We start from the raw sequence: 23,305 nt of genomic DNA on the forward strand, positions 1-23,305 counted from the left end.
TCTTTACACTATTTCTAGACTCTTCTACAAAGCGGTTACATTGGTAATATGGCCCTTGAGTGGAGCTGCTTTTTGAAATTTCTTTCAGGAAATGTCATGAAAAATGCTCTCAATAACATGGCTACTTGAGACAATAGATTTATGAAAATCTCCTGTACGTCTTATGGCTTTTCCACTTGAGATATCAGCAGAATCCAGTTTGGAGATACTAATATCACTTGTACTCAGGCATTTTACTGGAAGAAAAGCGCTGATGAAACCAATTGACCCTATGAAAGAAAGATAATAGTGTCAGCATCAGACTTTTAATTCACTGAGATCAGTTCATTAGCTATAACTTTTCTCCTAACACAGTCTGTTGCAATAAATCCCGGCACTGGGTATGCAACTCTGTTAGCTCTTGTTGGCTGCCCGATTTTAAAAGCCAGGAGGCTACTGTTGCAGATGTAGGATTCCAAGACAGTGTGCACCAGGTAGCTGACGTGCACTCGTGTAAATAGGTACCAACGCCTGCGCAAGGAGCCCTTTCAGTAGGCAGGCACCATGCATGCTGCAGCTCTACTGAGCACTTGTTCATTGACACAAGCTAGTGTGTTTGAAACAGGTTACAGATGGTTCACTCAAAACATGCAAGCCAATGAATGAACACTTCTGTGTCTGCCTTTGACATGGGAAGACCTTTGTAAGAAACGCTTTCCCTAATAACCACAAAGACCAAGGTGACTTGAACATCAGGCTTTTTTTTTCCAAAAGTTATGTTGAGGAGATTGGCTTTGGAATACTAGTTGGTGAAAATTTTTCCCACTTTCCACTTCTTTAGCATGCATTGTTCTGCAACCAGCTGAGCCACATTTTAAGCACAAAGCAGACAGACCATAATACTGTCTGAATCAGAGCATCTCATGACAAAAGTAACTACTATGGCAGTATGGTGTGAAATCAGTTTGAAATAGAGTGATGCTATGGAAATCTGTGAACTTTGCAGGGTTTGAAATAGCAACCTTAAACCAGAGGATCAAACAGAAATCCAGTGTGATTTTCACTGCACCTCATATCTACCTAGATATTGGGAGATTCAAACTCTTCATTAAGAATTGTTTCACCAAGAGCTAGTGCAGCCCTGGAGCAGGTGACCCAGAAAAGTGGTTGAAACTCCACCCTTGGAAGTTTTCAAGACTTGGGTGGAAGCAGCCGCAGCTTATCTAATCTGGCACTGCAAGGAGTCCTGCTCTGAAGCCAAACTCAGGACCTCCAGAGGAGCTATCCAGCCAACAGGTCCGTGATTCTATGATACTTCCCTCAGTAAGAACTGGTCTACACTGTTGGTATCAATACGGGAAAAGGTAAGGCTGATACCACAGTCTGCTTCTCGGCTTTCAAGGCACCCACACTATTTTTCCCTTAACAAGCTGAGAGAAGTAATCAATTTGGCTTTATAACATCATCTGTGAACTGCGGTATTAAACATCTATAAAATCCACAGGTTGAGTACTTGACTACTCTCTATGGGAGACAGCCATGATGCAGTGAAGTTCCTTTAACTGAATTTTTGAGGCTTCAATTACTTTTTTTTTTAAAAAAAAGTTATTCCCTATGACTTTCCTCCCCACTGTACAACCTTCTATAAGCCCTCTTTAACCAAGACTTTCATACCTTCTTTCTAAGGCTGTTAGCAGTCTCTAGAGTAACCTATCCCTTTAGAAATGTGGTACATTTATTGATAAGATGGATCATGCTATCTTTGGTGCTTGTTTCTACATGGAGAAATGGAGGTGTTGTGTAGCCTGAAAATAGCTTCAGTTTAATCAAAGCACCCTCTTCAAAATAGATCTGCCATGTCTCTGTGTCCACTGGGAGAAAAAGAGAATATTCTTACCTCGTTTTCACTTGATTCACCTACTTATCAGCCACCCAAACTTCTTGGCCTTCAGTCTTGGCAAAAGAATCTATAATTATCCCATATCCCATCCACACTCTTCCATGTGTTTCTGCTTTTACGTAAAGTATAGCTCTCAAGAAGATGACTTTAGAAAGATTTTCCCTCGTGCCTACCCTGAACACTATAAGAACCATAATAAAAATGATCATTCTCTAAACTAGACGACCACAAGTGTAAAGACCTTTTCAGGCCCGAGTTTCATTTTTTGGAGGGTGGGTTAGGAGATAGTTAGCTAGATTTTATCCTTGAAAACTCCTTATTTCATGACTATAGTGAGGAGGAATTTCTTCTTATTTGCACCAGTCCAAATCTAGATAATGGCAATGCCCACCATGGAGTTGTTCAGGACGTACACCACTATAAGGTAAGAGTTATCTCAGTGGAAGGCAAGATACTCAATTCATACAGACAGTCAGGGAAGTCAGAGTTTTAGCTGTCACATCTATTTAGCTGCACTAACCTGGATTGCTAATTTTAAGAACTAGCATTAACTGTTGTCTGCTGTCCCTTTCTTCTTCCCATCAGCTCTTGTTCACATTCCACACAGGAAACCTGGTAGATGTTCAACAGTAAGTGATAAAAGTTGCCTCTATATATGTGTTGTGAACTGCATCCTGATGCATTAAAATGCTTTAAACATACTTTAAAAAAACAAAAACAAAAAAAAAACCCAACCCCCCAAAAAACCCCACAGGTAAAATTAGAGATTGTTCTTCTAAGATGCCAAATCTTGCCTAACAAACCCTCAATTTAAGTGAAGAAAACTTTGGTCAGCTATGAACTGTTAGACTCATTATCTTTATAGTTATTTGTACTTTGGAGATTTTCAGTATGGGCTTTATTTGTAGAGATTTCAAAAGGATGCTGACATAGGAGTGGCAGATTGGCAAAGCAGGCTGGAAAAAGCTAAGCAGAAAAATAAGTTCCTCAACATTTAAAGATCTTTATTCTTTCCTCTATGTGGGTGTAACAAATACATGCAGGGAGCAGACTGCTTTTTTGTCACACTGATGAAACATGAAGGGCATGGAAAAATCAAGCAAAGCCAAAACAACCCAGAAGCTCCCCTGGGTGGGGTGCTGGGCCTGGGGATTCTCCGCCTGCATGGCCAGGCAATGCCAGTGGGGCCCAAGTATGCACAGTAGGATAGAGAGCTCTGATGGGAGAGTTTTGTACTCTAGTATGCCTTTCTCGTAATGCACCGCTGAACAAAGGCAATTCTTTCTGTAATCAGATAGGAAAGGGTTTGCTCTTACATACTATTTGCCTTTCAGCCTGAGCTGTAAAGAGAAAATGAGATAAAAAGTTGAAAGAAACTCATGGGTTATCAGGGTAATGAATTCTATCAAACAGCATAATCAGGTGGTCGTGTAAGAATTCTCCACTGACAGATGGGATCATTTTTTTTTTCTCCCCACCCTTCTTTGTGACTCTGATGGGTTGCTTATATGGATATCTCAGCTCCAGACTCTTGTAGATGATTGTAAAGCTTGAGCGAGCTTCCATTCGTAACTCAATAGCCATGAGATGCCCCTGCCAACCTAAGTCACATGGCTCTTTTTTTGTTACTCATATCTGGTCAACTTCAAAAACCTTAAAGCTCTCTCAAAATGGCTACAATAACTCTCCTGCTGCACAGTTACCCTACAATCCATGTTAATAAGCCACCTTAACCTCCAGCTCTACAAAAAGCTGAATTACAAAAATATGTGAAGAAAACCAGGTTTCTAAGTACTATGGTGAATTCACAGAAAAGTAAATAAGAGATAGCTGGCAGTTTGGTCAGCTTTCCATCTTTTTTACACTTTAGGAACATGCTCTTCTTAAAATGTTATTTTGCATTTCTTCTTTCAGTGAGTGACCTTGTTTAAGTTAATCCCAGTTACCGGTTATCCTTCCAGAGGTCTGTAACCTGTGTGCAGCTGAGGAATGATAGCTGTGATCCATTTATAAAACAGATCTTAGCTACATATAAATAGCACTGAAGCTGCTGCCAACCCTTCAATTCCCGAAGGCTGCTCAGCATATTCCTCACTCCTTGATGCTTCTTCTCTAGCATCCTTACTGGACCTTCAGAGTCACCATTCAGGCTGGAGAATGGCACAGAAGCAAGCACTGGGCTGTGCTTCCTAAGCAAGAAGGGAAGCAGCCACTCACACTTCATTAATTAGCGGAGCACACATCTGTTTCTAACTCTCCCACTAGCATGCATTTCACTGATGGGCAGGAATGGGGCAGACCCCAGTTACCAGAGGAAAATTGATTCCTGCCTTCTACCCCCTTTTCTTCCCAAAAGCTAATTTAAGCTTTACTCACTGTGGATAGACGCTAAGGGCCATTGACTAAGCCAGGACTCAGCATGGTTCAGTAAGATAGTCCCTCCTTCCCCTGGCTGACATAGAGGGGCATAAGGGGCTGTTCTCACTAAAGGACCCCTCTGCAGCAGCACTGATCCTTCCACCGCCGAAGCAGATCAGATTTTACCAGTCACATGCAAAAAGGTTCCCACATGGCCATCCTCCTCGCAACCCATTAACTTAGTTTAACTCAAAACTCCAGGTTCAACTACAGCCTGAGAGGCATTTTTAAACCCGGAAGCATATGAGCACAAGGATCCTCTGTCTTGACTTTATGGGTGTAACAGGTTCAGCCAGGGCCTGAGCAAGACTTTACTCCAACCTGAAAGTGAAGTAGGATGCTCACTGCAGAACCGGACCCGTTAATCTCCACAGCTGGGAAGATCATCCTGACTCCGTCTAGCACCAAAATAAATATTTTCCCCCTTTGCCTTCCACAAATTACATAAGCGGGGCACCCCTCTGGAGCCAGAAGAGAGGGCTGCTGCAGCTGCAGCTGCTGCTGCTGCTACCTGTGACGGAGGAAGGGAGAGGGAGCAGTGAGTGGAAAGAGGCTGGCACAGAGTGGCTTTTGCTGCAAGTAAAGGCTCTCCAGCTGGGGCTGTGTGGGAGGGAGCAGAGCCTCTGTCAGCAAGCAGAAAGGTGGAGGGTTTGTAATGATGTAGTTTTGGGTTTTTAAACACAAGTTAAATTTATTCTCCTGTGGACCCTTCCTCAGGCAGAGCTCTTGAAGATAAGAGTTCACAGCACTTCAGACCATACTAAGGACAGGTTACCAGACTGGTAACACAGACTGGCTTAACTGGTTACCAGAAAGGGGTTGTACCAACAACCACAAGCATTTTCAATCAACAACAAACAACCCACCAAAAAGTATCCCCTCCCTATCATCAACAAAACATGTTTGGCCATTATCGGACTTCTCATCCTAAGGTGACTCCTAGTGTCCTACAGAGCTAGAAAGCGTATGTGGGTACATGCACAAGAGACAGCCAAATGACAGCTGAGATTCTTTTAAAGTCATGGAAGTCCAACATGATTTCAAGGGGGTTGGGGTGGGGGGAAAGAAGAATTAAAACACCCCAAACAAATCTAACTCCTTATGCTTCTTTCCCACCCTCAGTCTGCCTGCACTCAGTGAACAGGGATGAGAGCAGCTTTCGCAAGAGCACCGCATTATTTTCCGCCCGCCTGTGCTGTACCCAGGCAAAAATGCCCCAAGGTCTGCCCCAGCTGTACATCCCCCACAGTGCAGTTCATGTGCTAAGAGACACTGTTTGTGCCTAGTAATCTTGTTTACACATGTTTCCGCTGTATTTTATTTTCTACGTGCCTGTGCTGTAGTCTTATTTACCAGCTTTTCAGCCCCAAAGGTAAAAAAATAAAATGAGATACCAAGAACAAAAAAGAAAAGGCAGGAGGCTCGCAGGAATGCCCTTGCTCATCTCATGTAGGCAGTAATATGCTCTTTCTCCACTGCCCTTGCTGCCACGTGACAAATTGCACCTCTGTACTGAGCGTTCCCCGAGTCTTGCCTGTTTTTCTGACTGGGCAGCACAAAGTACAGGGATCTCTGGAGTGATAGTTAATTCAGATAATTGTATTTTCCTTCTGCCTGTGTAATGGAAATGCCAGAGCTCCGGGGGCAGAGGATTCCACGTGCGCTTGCATGCCTTATGTAGTGCACCGTATGCCTGCAGCTGCCCTTCTCTAGTCCCATCTGTTGGAGATTGATGTTGATTTTGCTCATCGTGCCTCCTAAAAGCTCAGCAATAATAATGAATGAACTCCGTGTTCAGTAGAGTGTTGGCAGCCGATCCAGCTGGGCATATTGCGGACACGTGCTCCACAAGGTTTCTTTGCTGCAGAGACACAAGTCTATGGATCTGAATCCTGTGATTAAACATCCTATCATAGCCAGGTCTTTGCACCACATTCACCTCTATGGATTTCAGTCTATCATTTTTCTTATTATTACAGAGACTTTTCTGTTGTGTTTCCTGCCTGCCTTGGACTTTTTTCCTGTAATTATAGGCACAAAGCCCAAGCAGAGGGCTAGGAGCTGGCTAGGGACAGAATCAATTTCTAAGCAAACTCCCTCTTTCAGGTTGAAGATATTTTCATCCAAATTGAATTTTTATTGTAAATTAAAAGCTGATAAATAGAATCAAAGTGATTTGATTAGCCTAGTCTGAAATATAAGCTTTTTAAACCATGAACGCATTTGCTGTTTTAGCTTTTCATCCCAGCCCAAAGCAGAAATCATCCTCAGAACCTCCTAATCCTCAGAGTGAGCAAACCCAGTTCAGTTACCTATGTGCTTTGGTCCTGGCATGCAACATCACAAGCTTTCAAGTCTACCATGGAAATATTGATCTGTCTAGCTGTACAGCTCCTACTAGAGCAGCCCACATAGCTAAGATTATAAATCTTCATATTGTTACTATTTTGGCATTACCCTTTGCTTGAACACCCTTACCAATTTTTTCCTTGAACAAGAAATTCTGTACTAGAGGAGAACAAAATCATCTCTTCCTATGGCAGATATTTAAGGAGGAATGTTAGAATCAGAACATATCCTCCTCGCCTTAGTCAATCAATTTTAGGTGACTTCCTGAAATGAGGGCTGCACCCTAAGATAACTTTCTTTTTCAAGATTATCCAGGCTGTGCTCTGCTGGCTTCACCATAACAAGAAGCAGACACAAATCCTGGGGTCTTTTTACTGTGTGTATGTTGCAATTCCATACATTTGTCAGAATTCTCAAAAGTTACAGCAGTAACTAAATTCCAAAGGGAAGCATTATCTTTGGATTGTAAGAACAGGGGACACTGTAAGCCATGACTGTCCTGGCAACATTTATCAGAAGGATGGAGCAAGGAAGGTAATAAAGAGAAATGCCATTTGCCATACCTAATAAAAGTTACTTGGGAAAGCAACCAAGTTCCTCCAGCAAGTCAAACTTCCTTTCTATCCTTTAATAATGACAAGGAGAAGTTAGAAAAAATTAATGAACATGCATTTGGCAAAACAGCATCAGTAGTTCACCTAAGTGAAAGAAGATGTCCTATAACTAGTAACCTTAATTATTAGCCAGCCCCAGCCATTTGTTTACATGAACATACCTTGTTACTGATTGGAGATGTTTAGATGTTTATACTATATCTCCAAGATATAACAGGAGTAAAATATGAATGCGTTCAACAGTGCAGTGAGGAAGATATGTCTTGATGTAGGTAAGTCTGGAGTCAGACTAGTCACCTGTCATCATGACCACTGTCATCCCTCACAGTCCTCAGACATCTCATTGGAGGTCCTATTGATCTTTCCCTGTGGTAAATACCCTACAGAGTAGCAGATGAAGTGGCTCAGGCTTCGTTCTATTTAAATAGGGCACTGTTCAGTTTATATGATTTAAAATCCTGAACACAGGTTTGGCATACAGCATTAAATGGACAAGGATGAGAAAGCCTTTCCCCCTTCGAATGCTTTATAAATAACCGTATTTGATGGAGTCTTACTTGCAGCAAGAATATGTTCCCAACACATTGAAATTGATAGAAAATTTCCCATTGACTTCACTAAACTCTGGAGACCCAAAGGAATATTACAGCAGTAAAAAGCTACTATTGTACAATGGCCTCAAGTTTCTCCTAGCAGTGAACATCTTCTAAGAAATATGCCAAGAAAAGCTGAATCTCCACAAAGCAGAAGAGACATTGGATGGTTTCATATCCTTGCTCTGGGGGAATTTAATGTCTATGAATGTTTATAGCCCACAGAAGTTTGGTAAGTTCACTCTAAGATCAAAGCCTATTTCCAGACACTCAAAAATCTACTCATTAAAGCCTCAGACCTCAATGTGTGTGTTCAGTCTGTTCATGTCAGCTACAGCTACACTTAAGCACAGAACTGAGCACCTCATTAGACGTACTCACTGCAAAACAAAATAAAAAATCTTTAATATCCTTGACAAGGGTGAAGGTCCACCAGTTAAAGGCCTAAAGCAGCTTGCATCAGCCCACAGATTCCCCAGGTCGAGTTACTCTGTTCCTCACTAGAAAGGATTAAAAAGAACCCAAAACAAATTCCTTTTAAAAGGTTGTGCTTCATATAAACAAGTTTAATTTAAATGCAGCTAAGCTCTCAGGGTTTCAGTGGGTATAAATCAGAAGAGTTCCACTAACGTCAAAGAAATTAGGCTAGTTCCTGCCAGCAGAGAATCTGCCTTCAAGACTCTGAAAAAAGGCACACCCAGGTCCTACAGCATTCAGTTCAAAAACTAGCACAGGGAAGTACTTTCCTCACACAAACTTCTCAGATCCTTCTCTTTTTCATTAACTTCAAATGGTGGAGCAAAACAACCTCCAACCCTTGGATCTGCTGCTTTGGTGCTCACTGGGCTCATTCCCTAAACAGCTATTCATCAGAAGACTTTGGTTTCGTCTGTGCTCTGCCTTAAATGTAGCGTCCATGAATAAGTCAGCAGGATGTGGGTCCTCACAGAAATTAGAGGCACTGTACTCAAATTAGTATCTGTTAACTTCCAATGAGAGCCATATGCTTGGAACTCATCTAACGTACCTGTTCTCACAAAGAACACCCATGCTAGGCCATTCAATGCAACCCAAGCCTTTGCTGTTCCAGGCCAGTGGCAGATTTCCTGGGCTATATCCCTTCTCGATCACACAGTGACTGGGGGCTCTGAAAGGTTAAGCTACCATTCCTTAAGAATCCACTTGCAGATTCTGTGACAAAGGACATATTGCAGCCATTTATCTATTCCTGAGCTGTAGTGACATAAAAGACACATGCACCCTGATGAAATGGGTAACACTGCATTGACTCACATGGCTAATGCCAGTTCTAAACTTAGCCATTATGAGAATTGAAATAAGGGACATACACCTTCGGGGAACAGGAAAATCTACCTTTCAAGTCCAAATAGCCTCATGAAGAAGTATTCCTGAGCTGAGCTTACCACTTACTGGGAATTTTTTCACCATCTCAAATCCTATTCACATTTCACATATTCACCATTCACAATCTCAAATCAGAAGAATTTCAGGCTGTGACAGATAGATATAGATTAGATATAGATATAAATATATACGTAGATTAACCCATTTACGATTATCAGTCATCATTATTCAAAAATTGTTATCACTGTTATGCACATGTGATATGGTTCTGCAGAATGGGGACATAATTTTATTGAGTTATAGATGGGAAAAAGGCATGAAGAATACAGGTAATGCACATTTTTGAAATACCAATATAAACATAAACAGGAAAATGTTCAAGTCAAAGTCACATGAAAAATTAGACTAATCTTCAGATGCATTCTAGACTTTTTGTACAGCTTTTTACGCTAAAAGTAGAAATACAAACTGCAGAGATGCAACACATCTCAAGAATACAAAATAAATAAACAAAGATGAATGCCAATAAAACAAAAAGAACAAACACTTGAATCTTCTTCCAGAATTATGAGAAACTGATATGTAAGAACCATGGGGAAAGATGCCCGAACTATGACATGAACTCATTTATTTCCAAACAAAATGTCAACTAGTAAAGTCTTCTTGTGCCGGGGAGTGAGTTCAAAGCATTTAAACTTTTATGGGACCCCTGCACACTGCTTCTGTGGTGCCGAACAATTCCTCTACTAGAGAAACCTCCAAGCAGAAGAGATTTTCAATAATTTGAATGAAGAAATCCAACTCACTGAGAACATGTTCTTGATGGGGACATCACAGTTATTTATCCAGGAGAATATTTTTCGGCAACTTCTAACCCAAGATGATGTGAGAAGAAGGAATAAATGGGTTTGGTTTCAGTCTCTGCAGCAGTGTCTTCCTAATGGTCAGTATCTGCAGGAGGAAAGCAAACAGACTTCTGTAATACGAAAAGCTACAGTAAATATCAACAGCAAATCGTTAGGCTCCACACTGGATACAGAATTATGGCTTAGAACCAAGTGAAAGATGCACCGTTATTTCACATTCTTTTCAAGGGCATTAATATTAATTGAGTGACACCAAGCACCCTCAGTGGTCTCCCTGCTGGAAATGTTGTCTTCATCAATTTGTTTGCATAACCAAATACCCTAGAGAAAAACAGTACTGTTTCTACTTTTACAGTTCTTGCAAATTAGATTTTTATGGTAGGTTGCTGGGGTTTTTTCTCTCCAGAAAAATAGGTCAGTTCCACTGCAGTAACACACACAATCCATGGCCCACGTTTCTGCTTGCAGTGACTACACTGGGTGCGACCACCCCTTCAAGCTGGGCATTTGCACGTGCAACTGACTGCTTCAACTGGACAAATGACTACTTGCAATGGACAGATTTCCCCTGACTCCTGAGTTGAACCAAGGCCTAATACTTAAGCCTTTTTCTACTTCCAGTCTCCCTCTCTGAAAATAGGGACCATAAATATCCTCTCCCAGGAGATTAGTCCTGAAACTTTATTGGGCTTAAAGTTACGTTCAAACAATGTCCTAATAAAAACAGTGGCTATTGAATAGTAAATAAAATGTGTTCCAAGGACATCAAATCATGATTACAATGACTTCCATTTTTGCATAACTTCAAAAATAAGTGTGTTTTTTTCTTTACGTATTGGAAAATAAAGACTTGGTATACAAGAATAAGTTAAATAGATGGAAATACAAATGTAAAAAGTAACAGAAGATTGCTTAAGAACAGTATTTTAAAAACAGAAAAGATATTCCCAAGTAGCTTCCCAGGCAGCCTCTGTAAGACAAAACAGGGGAAAAAAAAAAAAAAAAGAAGAAGAAAAAAAAGGGATATTTTAAAGTAGATTGAACTTAGTGGTATCAAAGTAATCGGTTTCAGCAGGGTCTGAAAGGGAGCAAGCAGTATTCTGACCATAACAGCACACCTACACCATACTGCTTTACAGACACATCTGCCTTAAATTGATCATCATTAAACGGCATCTTTTTTCAGTGTGTGTGCAAACGCTTCACTTCACCAGGTAGCCCTGAAAGGGCAAAGAGGAGGGAGAGCCCTACAAGACTGGTAATTCACATTCCCAGTGCTGTAGCACAGGGACCACACGGCCACCTCACTGTTTGTCAGGGAAGGTTGCCCTGTCATTTGTATGTTCCCTAGTTTTGGTAAAGTTTTCCAAAGCCCTGACAAAGCCCAAAGATGACTTACATGCAAAAACAGCAAAATGAAATCCATTTGAAAGACTTTGAACTGAATCTGTGTGAAATAAAATAAACATTTCTCCCCACTCCCAAATAAAAAAGACAGTTTCTATCAAAAAAGCTGTCTATGCGTTAATCTGCAGTTAATCTGCAGACTCAGTGCCAGAGCTGGCACCCTTTGAAGTTAAAGGAAAAACTCCTGCTGTCTTTATGATGCCCAGATTCCTGACCAAATTGAAAAATAACATGGTAATAGGCTTCCTAAGCTCTGAATAGCTCTCTGAAGATCACTGTCTTGCTCCACTGATTATAGGAGATGTCAAGGTGACTGGGTTAGATACTTCAAATTAGCTGAGCTGGAAACAATAGCTCCCTAGAAGGGCTCCTGATTTTGTTGTGAGTGATGTCAGAATTAAGCTCAGCCAGCACAGAATGGCAGATTTGAGGAGAAAAATAGGGATTCACATTTCAAAATAAAATACCTAGGCTTTCTTCTGATTTTACTGATTCTACTTTTTTTACCTTTTTTCTACTGATTCATGTTTAATTTTATGACAGTTTTTCACAGTATTTTTATACTTTTCTTTCTTTTGTCCTCCTGAAGAAAGAAGAAGAAGGTTGAAAAAAAAGAAGGACTTTTTAAAAGAGTTATAATTTTATTTTTTGCATAAATTTATTCAATTGATGTTAAATTAACTGAACTTGATGAACTTTTCATATAAAGCAGAATAACTATGTTGCAGAAGTGGCATTTTGACACTCTTTGATTATATATCTTCTATTGCAGCAACTTCTTGATTACAAATTTTTAGCCAACTTAAAGGCACAAGTATTAGAAGTCCCTGCAATCTGGCATCCTAAACCATAATCTTTCAGAGTAGCATAGAGAGATCTGGTTTTAGTAGTAGAGCATCTATGGTACAACATAGTAGTGTATGTAATACAAACTAGGATAACACAGGGTAAGAGATTAATATTCTGCATCATACTGTGCTCTGTTATTTTTATCCTGCTGCTTCTTTCACTCACCATCTCATGACTCACACCCTCCCCACACTGGAATTTCTGTCTCAGTCTCGTGGCTCACTGGTGTGTTATGGAAGACGATGCCGTGGAAAGCCATCTGGAGAACAGCGCTACCGCATGAGCTCCAGGTTGCTCTTAAAAACAAAGAGAGACAACATCACTTACTGATTTATCGCGTAACTGCTGTGATTATTACAGCCTCTTTAGCAAACTGTCTTCAGTATTTGTGAGGGTTGCAGTTCTTCCTTTTTTTACAGCTTTGGTGACATCGCTGGAAATAAGGTGCCAAAAGTGTTCCAAGTTACAAATAGTCACACGAAAGCTGCCACTGCACAAACCATTAGAAAAATTACAGGACTTACCCTGTGAGATGATAAAGGGCTCTTGTGAGACACGTTAATGAAATTCAACATCAGTAAAAAAGCTGTTCCTTACACATTTCCTCATTAACTTAATCACCTCAGGGATATGGTCTTCAATGCCACACCGGACAGACCAGCAAGGATCTATGCTTCATGAGTCCAAGCCAGTTACTTGGCGTGGGATGGGAAGGCCAGGTCACAAGAGGAATTAGATGCTTAAATCCTTACTAATTGCATGAACAGCTACTGTGATCCACAATATAGAAAATCAAAATTCCAGTTCAGCCTGTTGCTGTATAATCCTGCACTCATACTTCTTAGTGGACTCAGTTTTCCAAGTGCCTAGGCTGTGGCCTCTCTTTAAATCCAGAAGTAACATGGTGTTCACTAATCAGGAACCTAAGTTCTACCATACCCCAGAAATTAGGGAGATCACAGGGAGCATAATTATTTTCCCTTACCTCCTAGTTAAGCGCCCTTGCTCATGAATCCCAATTCCTGCCTGTATCTGAACTTTCATCATAGTCTTCCCAAGGGCATTTTCTAAGCAGTCAAAATCCAAGATCAAAGAGGTTTCACTCTTTACACGAACAAGCACATATTCCCTAGGCTAAGGGAGTACTTCAACACCATTTGAATCGGCAATCAGAACCACATCATCCTTCAAAAAATATTCTTACCAGAAAATAGCTAGAAAATCTCAGGCTAGAAGGTGATGTGTTCTCCTTTTTTCCCCCTGACACTTTAGAAAAGGAACCTCATTGGATGGAGTGAAAGAAGCTTTGCCCACAGAATATCCACATCAGCCAAAAAAAGGCACTTATCTGGGGGAAAAGGCAGTAAAATCCTAACTCAGGGAAGAGAATTCCACTCAGTAGCAAGATTCCTCTCATATAGGTACTAGAGCAATGAGCTCTTAAGGATCTTATCATGTATCTAGCCAAAGTAATCTGCCTTTTTGCTGAGGTGGTAGGTAGGAGTCAGCTTGGTTCTAGAGCAAAGTTAGCAGAATGATCATTCATGCTCCACTGCGTTATTCCAGCTTTCACAGAAAAAGGTACCAAAGGATCTCAGCTAGCCCTTCATTCCATGCCTTTAGATTCCCTGGCCTCCTGCTTTTCCTCTCTGTCAAATCTGGTTATTCAGGTAACACTGGGAAACATAAAGCATGTTTTACTCCATATGTGCCTTGGGACAAATTTCCTATCCTGTAACCTCAAGTCCTCCACATGGATTTCTGATGGTGACTGAGAGAACAGTCAATGAGTCTTTTGTTGGTGAAGTAGCCTAATCCAGCAGAAACACTTTGCTGCTCAGCATCCAGACGCCACCTCAAGTCACCCATCACATCCTCTGCTCTCTTGTCCATTCTCAATGTAACTGGCTGCCTGGAGGGCAGCAGATGTGCATGGTAGAGAAGGAAGACTGAAGGCTTGCACATCCACGCCACATTCAAATGTCAGGTCTTCCCTGAATCCAAAGGGCAGAAGCTTCCCTCAGTCCACTCTCAATCTAGAAATGTGACCTCAAAACACCAGTCATGTCATTTCTCTCAGAAAATTCCTCCAGCTGGAAGACAATCAACGCAAGAGCCTGAGGAGAGCCTGAGGAGGATGTGATTAGTGACCTGAAATGAAGCCTGGACAAACTGCAGTAGAAGCTTCCACTAGAATCTCTTCCACCAGAGTTAGCACCTCAGGACAACAAATGCTGCTGCAGTTTGAAAGATGATTACCAAGAAAAACAACAACAACAACAACAAACAAGCTAAAGGGAATCGGGGCAGCCAGAGAAAATCTTGTTAAAGCAGCAGGGTCCTGCTGTGAGCGGCTGTGAGCTTTCTGTTCAATAGACAGGCTCCTTGCTACTACTGACTTAAACAAGTTTTTGCTTGTCAAACTCTGATCAGCAGTTCTTTAAAGTGATGTTCATCCTGAGCTGCAACCTCTTGTCCTGAACCTGTATTTGCCTGCAGCTCTTCTAAGTTGACTGTACAAATTAACACGGACTCTTACAGTATCTTACTTTTCAGCTTTGTCTTATCATCTGAGGAGCAAAACAGGCCAGGAAAGCAATTGCTCAGAACACTCAGGAAACCACTTCTAAGAAGAGCTCTCCATTCACATATAGCTGGTGCCGGGTCTCTTCACCTCCCCCCACTCATCTCCTCCGAATACAAGGAAAGGAAGATGCAGGGACACAGTCCATTGTGCTCAGTTGTAGTCAACTGGTATACAGAATAGAGCAAAGCAAGGAACTTTCTCAATGAACTGTTTTCTTTAGAGGATGTTAGGTCCTCAGAAGAGACATTTTTCGTGTAAACATGCCTGTTTCAATTTAGAGTCCCCAGGCCTCCAGGAGGTTTCATTCATCTCTGATAGCCTGAGACATCAAGACCAACCCCCTTCCCCATGCTGATCATTCAATGAGAAGGTCAGCAAAGCTCTGATTCTGTGACTGTTGGTCTGTGTCAATACAGCCTTCTGGTTTGGATATTTACATCCCTACCTGAAAAAATGTCTTTTGTCGCTGTTAAGCCATAAACCCATGCATGTGCTTTTCTGAACTCATCCCAGTTTAATCCTATGCCTGGGAATTTTCATCTTTATCTGCTAGTGGATTTCCCATACTCATTTTAAACAAGATTTTTAGTGGGGATTCTAGAAAAAAAATATTTTTTTTTCCTTTAGTGAGTCAGAAGAAGGAGTTGAGACCTAGAAGGTAAATTAAATCCTAAAGTATATATAATCACTATAATTTCTGGATAGCACTGATCAATTTGCCTAACGTCTGCACCCTGCATCGCGTGTAACTGTATCTTCATGGCAAATGGAGGCCCACCATCAGAGTGCATCACTGGAAAGCACTTACAGTTATTGATGCAAGATTAAAGCCTTTAAAGATAAAACTGAATCTTTAAAGCGCAAGAATTTTGCCTTGAACATAAAGCGTAACCAGTTTCAAGACACGCATAGTACTATATTTGGAACAAGAATTAATAGGAAAGGAATCTGAAAAAACCAAACATCCCTACTCGATATTTTGGCACCAGAAGTGTGTGAGATATTTCTCTATCTTACAAAGAGTTTCTGTCCTAAGAGGAAAGGTTCATAGTTTTGTTTTTTTCCCCAAGAAACTACAAGAAAGTTTTGAATTTACCAGTATTAATGGATTTATGCAACTTTTATACTTATTCTGTCCATGAATTAATTAGTTGCCAATCTCACTGTATTTTAAGTAAGATCAGCACCAGATGGCGAGCAGACAGACTTGCTTATTAAGGGGTTTTATCAAAAGAGTAATTCAGTAAATATACCTCTGAGACCCAGTACTGATATTGCAAAGCCTAACAAACTTTCCTAAGAAATTGCCTGATGCTGTGGCAACTGGATTCAGTTTTAAGTTATTTACAGAGGTCAGTACCCTCTCCTTGAACTGTGATCTGTCTAAAATAGAACGTGAGCTCAGTTCTGACCCCCGTGAAGGCAGTGGCACAGCGCCAAGTGTCTTCAGCTGTATCAGGACCGGGACTACAATTTTTAAGGTGATACTGGCATTTACCTAAACTGCATGTTTTGACTGCCACGGTAAGGGTTAGATTAGCTCTCTCATTTGCATGCATGCAGTTTAATTAGATCAGCCCTGATACGTTCAGCAGTATGAGAGCAATCATTTGGAGGCATCACTTTTCCTCTGCTCCCACTTCTGCACAGCCTCTGTGAGGGCAGACTTTATGAACTGGGAATGTAGACCAGGAGCACATCCACATCAGAAAAACACATCAGAAAAATACCAGCTCCCTTAATATAACATAGTATCGAGTCAGGTTCCTGGTTCCTGCAGCTACCACCTGACTATCTGCAAATTCAGGCTGGCAAGGCAATGTTGAGTCTGACAGTATGTAACTTCAATAGGTGTTGCTAGAGCCCGTAGGAGGTGTTGTCTCTCAGCCTCACAGAGGCTGTCAAAATTAGCAGGACAGCTTGATAAGGCAGTCTTGCTAACGGCTTTGGTAGTTGTACAAAGAACCAGGCCACTCACAAAGGAAAAAGAGCAAAAAATGAAAGCCTGTTTCAGGAGAGTCCCACACACCCACAACCAAGACACAGAGATACTTTCACGACAACACTTGAACATCTCAGGAATAAGATTATGGTGCTCAGAATGGCTAATGGACACAGAAGGTACCCAATGGAGTCCTTAATCATTCACTGTTGTTCCTCTTAACTTCAAGCACTCGGCAGCCTAGCTTGGCCTCCTAAAATCTACAGCAACAACTGGATAACACAGCTAGGTCCCAGCAGGTCCTGACCTTCTAGTTCATATTCAAAGGACAGACTTCCAGTGGATGCATTCGTCATTTGTTCCTGTGAAGTCTGCACTTGCTTCAAGGAAGGCTGAATGTCCACTGTCAGTGACAGATCTGGTGTGATCGTGGGAGAAGGCCACGCAAGGGTTCTCAATGACCTTGTTTTGCTGAATATTTACATTTTCTCTGGAAAGGCAGAAGTGAGGTAGTGTAGCCTGCAAATGCTCTATTTATCTACACCAGTTGGGACAAAAAGGAATTTTGAGGTCCTTCAGAGAAAGAGGAAAGATCTAGATGAATACACACCAAAACCACCAGTGAAACTTGCAGTGGCATAATTTGTAAAGAAAATACCCTCAAATGTATTAAAGAGATCTGTATATGTTTCAAAAAAAGGCTAGAGCACCTCTGGCTAAGTCTAAACAGGCTGTTTGACAAGAAGCTAGCCCAAACGTTCAACATTACCATTTAAATCTGAATCAGCCTGACACTGCCACAGTGAACATTCAAGTTCAACTCAACTTTGGGTCAGTGCTCTACTTCAGCGACTGAGAAAGCCCACCAGTGTAGACATGGCTTTCATTACCTGCAGGGTGAAGGCTTGTGATGACTACGCAAGCTGCAATCAAAACTACAAAGATGCTAGGGGACCTGTGGAAAAGAGAATGAAGCTGAAAATGTCACATCATCTTTACATGCATCAGTGGATCAGCCACTTTTGAGATCCTGTGTGCAGCTTTAGATGCTGGAGCTTAAAACAGATGAGAAGGCTTATAGGAAACATGCTAATGGTCCAGGGCTTCAATAAACTGGCATACTAGAAGTTGGAAAGGCTGGGTTATTTGCCTTATAAAGGGTACACACTCTGGGAAAAATGTATTCTACATAGTACCTGGTAAATCTGATAGACTGGGACTTTTTGTTCCCTGGAAAAAAAAAAAAATCCACAGAAAGTGCCTAACATATAAAGCAGAAAATTTAAAAACACGAAAAGGAATTACCTTTTTATACAAAATGTAATTAAGCTAGGGAACTTAGTGACACAGGCAATCATACAGGCCAAGCACTTAAATGGATTCCAAAGGGACAGGACACTTATGAGAATATCCAGATTATAAACTACAGACAATAAAAACATGGAATAGATTGCTATTCCATCTCTCTTTTCAAATACCTGGTACCCGCATGGCATGCTGTGATGCGATGCAAGGCCTTTAAACATCAGTTTATTACCTGTAAGCCCTCAGAAAAGTTTTCTTAAGGGAAGTCCAAAAGTCCCATTTGCCTCACATTCCTTCCACCTTCTGCAGCTCCGTTTTTTCCAGGTTAAGTATTATCTACTGACAGTGACACCCAGCCTTACATAATGCCATTTGATGCCTTTCTAGAAAGCACAGAAACAGACTGAATTGTAATTTAGTCTCAGAGCTGACAGTGAATAACAATTATCTCATCCCCACTCTTTCTCAAAGTGTGCTTTCTGTGATTTTTTTCACCAGTTCAGAACAAGGCTGAGACTGACTGCTACTCTGTCCCACCAGCAGTGGGAAGTTTACTGAAAGCAGCAGCAGTAGTACTATTTGATCCTACATCTGCTGAAGCCAGTTGCAAAATTTCCATTCAGTTTTACAGTAGAGGAACAGTCCTTCAGAGTCCAAACACAATTTGCATCAAATAAGGGTGCAGCAAGCATCTCTCTGGCCCAAGTTCCCTTTACCAGCATGTTTTGCAGGTAAGAATAGTAAAAGTTTTTTCATACCTTATAGGATTATGTTACTTTTCATTCAATACTCATGAAATTTAGTAAGACCTATGATGTCTCTGCATATTGAGCAGCACAGGTCATTCTCAATGCCATCATGGGTGATACCAATTGCCTTCAATGACCACAGATGACAAAAGGAATTTAGCACCTAAAAAACATTGCTCAGCACCTTGTTGAATTGTGCTCTTTGTGTACAGCAGCTTATAGAGAAGGCACATCTGTCTGTTTCCAACAACTTTCAGTGTCTTTCCTGACTTCTCAGATGACTTGTAAAAATGGGGATTGCCTACCTATGGAAAAGTCATGTCTATTCCGATTAATCTCTGCACAGTCATTCTCCCTTAAAAAAACAAAGATTAAGTTTGTTTCAGTATTCTGGACTGTTACACGAGTTAGGCCTACCTTTATTCCAAATGTGATAATTCAGAGGAGTATGTTCCATTTCAAGCCATCGTACTTCAGATCTAGCGGGTTTTTTAATCAGCTTACACTTCCCAAGTGTTCCCATGTAGATGAAGCCTTAGTTTTAGAAAAACTCTATCTCCAATACCTGGTCTTTCTCTAGAGCAGGAAAATTGCTGTAAATTCCTGATTTCAAAGCCTGAAAAGTCATAGTAATGACCCTGTCACATACACTGTGTTTTCCCCAAACAAATGTAGCTGCACCAAAATAGACCAAAATTCTGCAATAGAAACTGCAAGATGATTCTCAGAACATATCTTGTGGCAATGCCCCGGATACACTTCTGTTCCCAAATACCTTATGATTTATCACCTATGGGGATAACAAAAGGTAAGGCTCAACTCTTTGGGGATTTGCCTTTTTTTTTTTTTTTTTTTCTGGAAAATATGCTTTTGTAAGATCTTCCTTGCTTTCAGCCTGTGGGCTTATAGCATTATTTTGAAAAGCCACTAGGCAGATGGTCCCCAAATGTGAGTTAATAACTTGTAGGTAGCTTTTGGGGAAGCTTTTTGAAATCCCTTCATGCAAAATGATTTTGCATACTGCCTGCATGCCATTATTTGGCTATTCTAACATACTATTTCAAAATGGTCAAGAGAAAATGGCAGATGATGTTCTATATGTTTTACAGCAGACTGTTATATTTATTTTGCAGTGGTAGAAGAATATAAAGGGAAGACAAACCATGCACAAGGCTTTTACTGAAGATATTTCTAGAAGTCTGCAGTGGCTACAAGGCCAGGATGATTTGGCATCTGCCTCTCTCCTGTAGCCCTTCTACAGCAGCTTCTACCCTGCTGTCAATCAGCACCTCCAGACAGATCTTCTGCAGGGCTGCTCTCCAGCCACTCCTCTCTCAATGTATAATTGATCCCAGCATTACTCCCTCCCAGGTGCAGAATATGGCATTTTCATTGTTACATTCCATTCTATTAGTGATAGCCCAATGCTCCAGTCTACCTAGATCCCTCTGCAAGCCTTCTGGAACTTCAGAAGAGTCAACAGCACCTCCCAGTTTGGTATCATCATCAAACTTGCTAAAGGTGCATTCAACTTCTGCATTGATAAATATATTGAACAGAATTGGCACTAGAATCAAACCCTGAGGAAACAAGAACTTTGGCCCAAGGTATTAAAAAAATCAGCTAAGAGCTCTAAGCTGATAGTTACAGCGAGTTAATTTCTTCCTCAAGCACAGCAAAACCACCTACCGCAAGGGACCAGGAAATAACAGTTCCTTCAGGAAAGGGACACAGTTTGGAGGATAAAGAACAGACTTTCTTCTCAGAAAACACATATTGCTAATACAGATGCATCTATATTTCCTTTTTAAAAACCCCAGCTGCTTCACTGCTCACGGCTCTCCTGAGGAGAGCCTGAAAGAACCAATACATGAGGGCTACTAGCCACATTTCTTATGGCATCATTGGAAGGGTCTCATCAACTGCATCGGTGATGAACATAGTATAAGAACGTAAAAAACCTTATTGCTTTAGCTACACCAGAAGGGTAAAGTTTAGTGATCAGAGTGATAAACTTGTTTGCAGAAACACAGAGAAGTGCATCTCTCCTACTAGAGAGCAGTAAATTGACAGGGTTTTTGGCTAGGTGTACCTTACAGTTTATTTTAGTTTATGACTGTAAAACACGTGGGCAAAAATTGTGACCACGTGGTCCTTAAAATTAAGGTATTAGCCTCCCCACCAGGAAATGTGCCCTCTCCTGTGCACCCCAGTACTGTGTGATCTTGGAAGGTTGTTTAGAGCTCAGTTATGCTTTTCAGGTCCAGTCTTAAACATGGCATAGAAATATGCTTCCCGTCCATTCTCAAATCAGGCCAGAAAGTCCTGTAGCAAACGCCAACGGTGGGCATAATGTGCATGGATAGTTGGTTAGTAGCTAGGGAAGAATAAACCAACTCTTTGCAGAGTGCCTTATGCTTAGGAAAGCAAATAGGATGAGCTATTTGCTCATATAACAATGAACTATGAGCTCCAGCAAGTAAAGGAGCTACAGCTAGTACTGCCGCTGTGCAGGGCTGCTAAGGGGCATGCAAGCCAATGTACTCAACCACAATCTATTTAAAGTCCAATAGTAAAGATCCAGCCTTCCTTTCCTTCCTCCTACCCCTCCAAGCTCATCATTCCAATGCAGCTGAAAAGGACATGAGCTTTAATTTCAAGGTTTTGTTTCCTCAGCTTGTAAAACACCAGGATGGTATGAGATGGACCATGACAAACCTGACCACAAACTCACTGAAATCAAGAGGGCTTGTTCTCTCTGCCCCCTGCCCAATTACAACAGACTTTAGAACAAGTTAGAGGTCTGAAAAATGTTCTGAAAGTACTGCTAGAAGGAAGGAAGGAACTCTGTCTCAATATGCAAGCCACTACTTGCCTTATTGGTAAGCACAAATCTGCTTCTTGCTGTTATTCTGTAAATCCCATCTAATCAGTATTTGCTACGCTTCAGAGAAGTCTGCAAACATACCCGGGTTGATAGCATATTTCATTCATCATGTCTTTCATGTTTTGATAGAGCAACAATTTAGAAGAACTAATGCCACAGCTTTTCCCTAACAGAAGCAGTACTAATTCAGATCTTTCTTTCCCCCATGTAGTCAGCTACCTTTACAAAAGTTGTAAAAAAACATTACTTTCTTCAAGGCTGGTGTGCCTTTGCCAAATTTGGCTGAAAATAGCTAACAAGCTCAAAAGTTACCGATGATCAAAAGAGTAACTAAAAAAACTTTGTTTCCCTTAGAAACCACCAAACCCTTCTCCAAAATGAATCAGAATGAACCCAGTTGAGTTCAACATACTGTTTTCTGTAACTCTGATATAATCTGTTTCTGTGGTGCTCCGTGCAGCAGTTACAGAGCGATCCCACCAGCAAACAATGTGCGAAAACAGCCGTATCTAAACTTCCTGCGAAGGCCACTGCTAAGCCACGGTGTCCCTTTGTGGAGAGCCATCCACAGCACGAGGTGGCCCCGGGAGCTCTGCCAAGGCCAGAACATGCACACCATAGCACACGGGCTGGTGTGTGCAGCACCAGGCACCACCACATCCACTCAGCCTTGTCAACATGTGAGCATAAGGCAAACAGAAGAGAGATGATGATGGGAAAGAGACTGCCGACTCTGCAAAAGACAGATAGTGTTGGGAGAACAGTGGTGTGCAAGACCACGCTGCAAAAAGAATTCTGCCATACATCAATGCTGCATGCAATATGCTCTCCACAAGGAGAGCTGCTACTCCTGTTGAGCACTGACCCACGGAGCAACTCAGCAGATCCTGCTTCTCACAGAGGCAAGACACTGCCAGTCAGCAGACCGAGCTCAGCACTGAGCTCAGCTGGAGCTGCAAGGCCCTGCCACTCACTGAGCACTGTTTTGCCTCAGTGAAAAGCACCAGCTCCTGGCCCCAGGCTCCTGCTGCGATCCAAACTCAACAGAGCCAGCAACTCAGTGGGAGCCGGCTGTAGCTCTGGATATAGACAGCCAATGTATTCTCAGTGAGCACTGATATTGCACCCTCAGAGCACGCCCTGCAAGGGTTTAACCCCTGTACAACCCCCTGTTCACTTCGGGTGGTCTACTTTTCTTCAAGGAAAGCAGCGTTTGACCTGCCCTGTGTGAAAGCCTACTATCTGTTAACAAGACATTTGCTCTGATGAGGCAGTCAAAATGAGCGTACTGCAAAGCCCATAAAAATTATTGACATTCATAGCACCATTAATCAGCTGCACTCATCCTCCGAATTCTACCATCTCGCTGTGAAATGGAAAGCTGCGGGCTTGATTCACTGCAGATCAACTCAGCTTTACACTGTTCTGTCCCAGTCACGTCAGCACCATACTGGAAAGAACAGCCACACATCAGGCAGGAGATCTGTCTGAATCG

General features: G+C 41.6%; 1 protein-coding gene across 3 annotated transcripts in view; it reads right to left on the minus strand.

Annotated features, from left to right (window-relative positions):
• Nucleotides 1-9,829: 9,829 nt before the first annotated feature.
• The window catches only part of LOC119148868 (potassium voltage-gated channel subfamily A member 5-like), a 29,066-nt gene continuing 15,590 nt past the window's right edge, over nt 9,830-23,305 (minus strand). For 2 of the 3 annotated variants that reach the window (XM_037389488.1, XM_037389489.1), the window contains 2 exons: nt 12,506-12,636; nt 9,830-10,169 (listed from right to left, as the gene is read on the minus strand). The gene's annotated coding sequence lies outside the window, so the exon portion shown is untranslated. The remainder of the gene's footprint in view (nt 10,170-12,505; nt 12,637-23,305) is intronic. The other variant, XM_037389490.1, reaches the window with a different exon arrangement.

This window comes from Falco rusticolus, chromosome 5 (assembly GCF_015220075.1).
Source record: "Falco rusticolus isolate bFalRus1 chromosome 5, bFalRus1.pri, whole genome shotgun sequence".
NCBI lineage: Eukaryota > Metazoa > Chordata > Aves > Falconiformes > Falconidae > Falco > Falco rusticolus.